This window comes from Lolium perenne, chromosome 7, assembly GCF_019359855.2.
Source record: "Lolium perenne isolate Kyuss_39 chromosome 7, Kyuss_2.0, whole genome shotgun sequence".
Lineage (NCBI taxonomy): Eukaryota > Viridiplantae > Streptophyta > Magnoliopsida > Poales > Poaceae > Lolium > Lolium perenne.
This window is the reverse complement of record NC_067250.2, coordinates 155,100,681-155,107,825: the sequence shown is the minus strand read 5'-3', so window position 1 is coordinate 155,107,825 and position 7,145 is coordinate 155,100,681.

Sequence of the window (7,145 nt, the reverse complement as noted above, 5' to 3'; positions counted from 1 at the left end):
TGTCTTCATGTAGTTTCTTCATGTATTTGGCTCGCTTGTCGATGTTCATGTTTACTTGTTCATGTAGCGGAAGAGGAAGTAGGTCGATCTCCATAGGTGGTTCAAACCCATAGACCACCATGAATGGGCTTCTCCTTGTTGTAGAGTGCTCAGCACGGTTGTAGGCGAACTCCGCATGTGGGATGCAATCTTCCCATGACTCTAAATTCTTCCTGACAAGGACTCGTAGTAGTGTGGAGAGGCTTTGGTTCACCACTTCGGTTTGGCCATCGGTTTGTGGATGTGAGGATGAGGAGAACAAAAGCTTGACGTTGAACTTGGCCATTAGTGTCTTCCAAAGGTAGCTCATGAACTTGACATCTCGGTCCGAAACAATGCTTCTTGGTACACCGTGGAGTCTCACAATTTCCCTAAAAAACAAGGAGGCAATATGTGAAGCATCATCCGTTCGGGAGCATGGTATAAAATGAGCCATTTTGGAGAATCTATCAACCACTACAAAAATTGAATCATGACCATATTTGGTTCGAGGCAATCGTAGCACAAAATCCATGCTTATATCGGACCAAGGGGCAAAAGGAATAGGCAACGGTGTGTAAAGACCATAAGAGTTGGTTGTAGACTTAGCTTGTAAACATGTCGTGCAACGGTTGCATAGGCGCTCCACATCTCGCTTCATTCTTGGCCAATAGTAATGGGTAGATAGCAAGGAGAGCGTCTTGTCTCGCCCAAAGTGTCCCATAAGACCACCGCCATGTGACTCTTGCAAAAGCAACTTACGAAGAGAAGACTCGGGTATACAAAGTTTGTTAGCTTTAAACAAGAATCCTTGGTGCAAATAGAAATCATCAATGCCCCTTTGACTAGAACACTTTGCAAAAATTGGGCCAAAGAAGGTATCGGAGGCATAGAGGTCTTTGATTTCATCAAGACCCAAAACATGGATATCCAAACGAGTGAGTAAGAGGGTGAGCTTGCGGGAAAGAGCATCCGCAACAACATTGTCCTTGCCCTTCTTGTATTTGATTACATATGGAAAGGACTCAATGAACTCAACCCATTTTGCATGTCTTTTGTTCAAATTGTGTTGGCTTTTCAAATACTTCAAAGACTCATGGTCGGAGTGGATAACAAATTATTTTGGCCAAAGATAGTGTTGCCAAACTTCAAGAACACGAACCAAAGCATAAAGTTCCTTGTCATATATAGGATAGTTCAGGCGTGCGCCATCCAACTTCTCGCTATAGTATGCCACGGGTTTTCCATTTTGCATGAGGACACCACCAATTCCAAGTCCACTCGCATCACATTCTATCTCAAAAGTTTTGGAAAAATTGGGAAGAATGAGGAGTGGTGCTTCGGTGAGTTTCTTTTTCAATTCATCAAAAGCGTTTTGTTGTGCCTTTCCCCAAACAAACGGAACATTCTTTTTTGTAAGCTCATTTAAAGGGCAAGCAATAGTGCTAAAATCTTTCACAAAGCGTCTATGGAAACCGGCAAGTCCATGAAAACTTCGGACTTGACCAACATTGGTAGGAGTGGGCCAATTGTGGATGGCCTCAACCTTGGAAGAATCAACTTCAATGCCATTGGAGGAAACCACAAATCCAAGAAAAACCAACTTGCTTTGTGCAAAGGTGCACTTGGGGAGATTTGCAAAGAGCTTTTCGCGGCGCAATATGCATAAGACTTCTCTCACATGTTGCACATGGTCCTCGAGATTTTTGCTATAAATGAGAATATCATCAAAGTAAACAACCATACTCTTGCCAATGAGAGGTCTCAAGATGTGATTCATAAGTCGCATGAAAGTAGATGGAGCATTTGAAAGACCAAATGGCATGACAAGCCATTCATAGAGACCAAGTTTAGTCTTGAATGCCGTCTTCCATTCATCACCTATTGCCATGCGGATTTGGTGGTAGCCACTACGTAAATCAATCTTAGAGAAAATGGTGGCACCACACAATTCATCAAGCATGTCATCTAAACGCGGAATGGGATGGCGGTATCGAATGGTAATGGCATTGATGGGGCGACAATCCATACACATTCGTTGCGACTCATCCGGTTTAGGAACGAGAATCACCGGAACCGCACAAGGGCTTAAGCTTTCACGTACATACCCTTTTTGGAGGAGATCTTGGATTTGGCGTTGAATATCCTTTGTGTCTTCGGGGTTGGTGTGGTAGGCGGCGCGGTTTGGTAGGGGAGCACCGGGTATGAGGTCGATGCGGTGCTCGATTCCTCGAAGAGGTGGTAGTCCATGAGGAAGCTCGTCGGGGAAGACATCTTGGAAATCCTTCAAAAGAGACAACAAAGACGAAGGAAGTGTTTATAAGTTGTTAGTCTCCGAGGGTGGCCCCTTGCAAATGAGCACATAGTGCAATTTGGTGGATGGGTTGTGGTGCACTTCTCTCATCTCACTCTTGGTTGTGGTGCACTTCTCTCATCTTACTTCTTCCCACCAAACATTTGCATATCCTTCAAACTCAAGTGATGCCATAGCCACCTTCTTTGCTTCGGAGAAGTTGTGGATGCGGAAGATCTTGTCAACCTTGAGTACCCAAGATAAATATGCATCGGGGTCTTCCTCTCCTTGGAACTTGGGCATGGTGAATTTGAGCTTCCCAAAGATTTCTTCCTCATTACGGTCATTGCGTCTAGGAGGTGGTCTTGCATCATCTTCATCCTCATTATGGTTGCGAGGTTGTTGAGGTTGATCCTCATTTCCATTGTGGCGGTTTGGAAGAGGAGGACGCCTTCCATGAGGTTGCCGAGGGTGTGGCATGACACTAGCTTCACTTGAGGAGTCTTCTTCATTGTGGTGCCTTGCTTCACCTTGATGAGCATGAGGTGCTTGACAAGCTCGATAATTGAGAGGGTCGTGTCTTCTATTGTCCATATTGTTTCTTCTTGTGCCATCATCTTGCGGAGCATCAATATTGATGATTTGGAGTTCTTGGTTCACTTCTTGTTCGGCGTCATGAGGTGGATTCCTTTGAGCATTGGCCACTTGAGATGGGCGAGGTTGCCCTTGTTGTTGACGTGCCGCTTGTTCATGGCGAAGACGTTCTTGCTCACGTGCATGAAGGAGAGCTTGATCATGACAAAGACGTTCTTGTTCTTCTTGGAATTGAGCTTGGCGATTTGCTTGTTGTAGTCTCTCTTGTTCAAGTTGAGCACGTGCTTGCTCCACATCTCGAGCTTGTTGTTGAAGTACTTGAGCATCCACATTATGGTGGTGTGGGTCTTCATTAGAACCATGGAAAGACGGAGATGAAGCTCAGTGTCTTGAACTATGAGAGCGCGAAGACCTTGAGTGTTGGCTTCGGTTGTTGGCGATGTTGGCAATAGCTTGTTCAAGGCGTGCCAACCTTTCTTCTTGCCTTCTCATGCTCGCCATGTTTTGTTGACCTTGAGTAGCGAGTGTTTCCCTCATATCATGGCCTTGAGCATCAAGCTTGTCATGGATGTCTTGCACTTGGACATTGAGGTCCCTTCTTTGCACTTGAGCTCGTTCTTCATAGCGTGCGACGGTCTCATCGATCCTTGCCGTAAGGTCATGGATACTCTTGTTGACGGCTTGAGTAGCTATCCAATGTTGGTGCCGTGTCATCGGTAGTTGGTTCCCCTCTCCACTAGACATGGTTACAACTAAAAAAAGAACTATGTTGTGAGGGTTAGAGGAAAACTCACAAGTAAGTCAAAGACTCACAACAAAATTGGAAAGATGTATCAAGGTGAGGAACAACCGGTTACACACACAAAAAAAAAACTCTATATGGTGTTAGGTATGGATGTGGAAAACCAAATGGAAGAACCGAACGAAAATTCTATTGTCAAAAGTGGGTAAGATCCAAAAGGCACAAGTCAAAAGCGGTGATCACAAAAGGCATACACAATGTGGAACACATGCGTGGGATAAAATGGGGTTAGCGTGACTTAGGAAATGAGCACGAACAAAATGGTCCTAACGAAGACTACTAGCTCGATGTCACGCTAACTCAAGAGAGACCGTGGCTTGGTTGCAAAATTGAGAAGCAACAAGATTTGCGCAAGACGCCTCTCTTCTCTTTTCTCTCTTTTGCTTAAAAGCTTTGGACTCTTTTGTGTATAGGTGTCACTCACACACTTTTTCCTTTTTGTATTTTTCTTTCTTTTTCTCACTATGTAAGGATAATACTATCTATGTAAGTATGTCACACTTCTTTTGCTTATCTTTTCACACGAGCTTGCTTCGTAGCTTTGCTCAACACACGCACACCCTCACGGTCGGGACGCTTGCGCAATGATTCGCAACACTAGAAAGCCACTCTCGATAGGAAAGGTACGCAAAAGAGGCTAGGGCTACAAGTTAGGAGGCAAGTTATACCACTTGATGATGGTGGCCGACGACCTTGAACTTGCTATGGTGGTGGAGGTGTCAAATGAACCGCTTGGATCTTCGGGGTGCCGTCGTCGTTGTCGATGTTGCGGAAGCTTTGTGGTAGCTGTATGGCACTCAAACCGAAGTCCAAACACAAAAGGGATAGCACCAATGCGAAAAACGAAGTTAGCTATGAAAAATTCGGCTAGGCGGAACTTCCGGTCTCTGGGGGCGGAACTTCCGGTCCTTCCGGGCGGAACTTCCGGTCGCAATCAGATCTGCGGGCTGTTCATCGATTTGGGCGGAATTCCGGGCCGAAAATCTTCAACTTCGCGGAAAATTTGGCACTAGAAGTTCTGGGAAGGTGGGGGAATTGTAGATCAACACCAAAGACAAGTTTCTATTGGATAAAAACCACCAAAAACTCAACAAATCGAGAGATCCAACCAAGACCAATTTGAGGCTATTTTTTGGGATTTTCGAAAAATTTCTCAAGAAAATTTTTGGGGGTGTGGGGGTAAAATCCGTGGCAACCAAGGTGCTCTTGATACCATATGATAAGGGCTAAGCCCAAGGGTGTGCCCGATCTTCACGGATTTGGATGGGATTCGTGGGGGAGGTGGAAGAACACGAAGAACACGGGTGGAAGGCGGGGTGGATCGAAGATACAAACGCAACACACACACACACAACCGGTTGTTCTTCGTTGGCCCGATACACCAACCCAATGGAATTGCAAGAAAAAGACCCACAAGGAGTAGAATCTGTCACAAAAGATTGGCAATATCAATTGATAGAGTTCAAAGAGGAAAAGAGTGCAAATAGATAGAATTGCAAAAGCAAAAGATCCAAAACACTAGAATTCCTAGAATGGAAGAGATGAACTACGTAGAAGAGTAGATAATTTCGTAGATTGGTAGATCTAGAAGGGTTTCCCGCAGGAAGCAGCAAAGCTCATGTTTTCTCTTACATCAAGTTTGGATCTCGGATCTGAGCCAACAAGACTATTTATAGTTGGTGGGGCGAAGGGGTAAGTTACATGCTGAATCTGCCAATTTTGGTGCTGAAACGCGGGTAGGCGGAAGTTCCGGCCTTAGGGGGCGGAAGTTACGGTCGGGCTGAAGTTCCGATCCTGGAGGCTGGAAGTTCCGGTCCTGGAGGCCGGAAGTTCCGGTCGGGGCGGAAGTTCCGGCCAAGTTCCGGCCTAGTTCCGGAAATGTCCGATTTCCTTGCAGTAACATCCCGGGACGTTTTGGCGTATTTTCGGAACTAGGGCGGAACTTGGGCGGAAGTTCCGGTGGCCGGAAGTTCCGGTCGCTCGGGGCGGAAGTTCCGGCGGGATCCTTTTTCCTGGGCGCTGGAAGGCATCTGGGAGGCATCTGTCCGGAAGTTCCGGTCCTGGGGGGCGGAAGTTCCGGCTGGGGCGCTGTAGCTCCATCTTCTTCATTTCCAGCTCCCTCTCCATTGGCTCGGTCTCCATGGCTTGCGTCTTGACCGATGTACCTGATTGAACACAAGGTATTTGCATGAAGTAGCATGCCATCCAAAGAGGTATCAAATGTATACGTGGAAAGGTGCGAATTCACCTCTTGGTGTATGGCTTGGGCTCGAGCTCGTGTCATTGGGCCACGAGGAGGGCTTGTCGGTCTTGATGTAGTGTCGACCTTGGGTAGGGCTACATCAGCTGCGGTCGGAGGAAACCGTAGCCGCGCGAGGACGCCCTTCGGCTAGAGGAGTCACCGGAGCGGCAAAGATCGCCCATCCATCGTTGCGAAGATCCCCAAGCGAGCGGCGTAGCTTTGTACCAAGATCTGGTGAGGATGAGCTAAAAAAAGGCCGCCTTTCGCCCAACAAATTCAGCGGTAACTTGGATGCGGCTAGGCAACAACCGCATCTGCAGTTGTCCAGGCCTCTCCAAGAAACCACCGCAACTAGACACGAACCTGATCTAGAATTTTTAGTCTTCTCTGCTCCATGAAATCCTCGATCTTGCCGGTAGAAGAAGGGGAAGCAGATTCTTTCCAGCGCATGGATCTGGACGAGCTTATTGGGGGAGATGTCGATGGCTTGTTCCCGCTGAAGTATTGGCATACGGCAACCACCAGCAAAAAACAGCGCCATCGAACGCAGCCGATCGCTACTCGTCTGCGATGACGACTCACTCCAGAACAACGACATAACGCTAGACACAACAACACCTAGACCAAAAGCGGACATGGGACTCGATCTAATCATACTATTTACAAGGTGCTCACAACTCCAGTACCTAGTGGATAAAGTGGCCAACAAGCTGCCAGGTTGGAGGGCCTCCCTTCTGGACAGGGGTGGGCGCCTTGAACTTGTTCGAGCGACCCTCTCGTCGATCCCCATTTTCTCTATGATGTCCCTCGACATCCCAGCGAAGATGTTCACAACCATTGAAAATATTATCAGAGGTTTCCTGTGGAAGGGCCGCAAGGATGTTAGAGGTGGCCACTGCTTGGTGACAAAGTTTGTACCCCAAAAGAATGGGGGGAGCTTGGGGTCCCCAACCTCCGGTACATGAACATTGCCTTGAAGGCCAGGTGGCTGTGGCTTCAATGAGTAGATGACTCAAAGCCGTGGAAGGAGCTGAACATCCAGGTCCCACAAGTGGTGCGACAGCTCTTCGAGGGTGCTACCTTCTCGGTGCTAGGAGATGGGGCGTCCACCTTCTTATGGACAGATCGATGGTTACCTGAAGGCCGGGTGACGGATATAGCACCAAATTTGCTGAAGGCGGTGCCAAAGCGCTGGT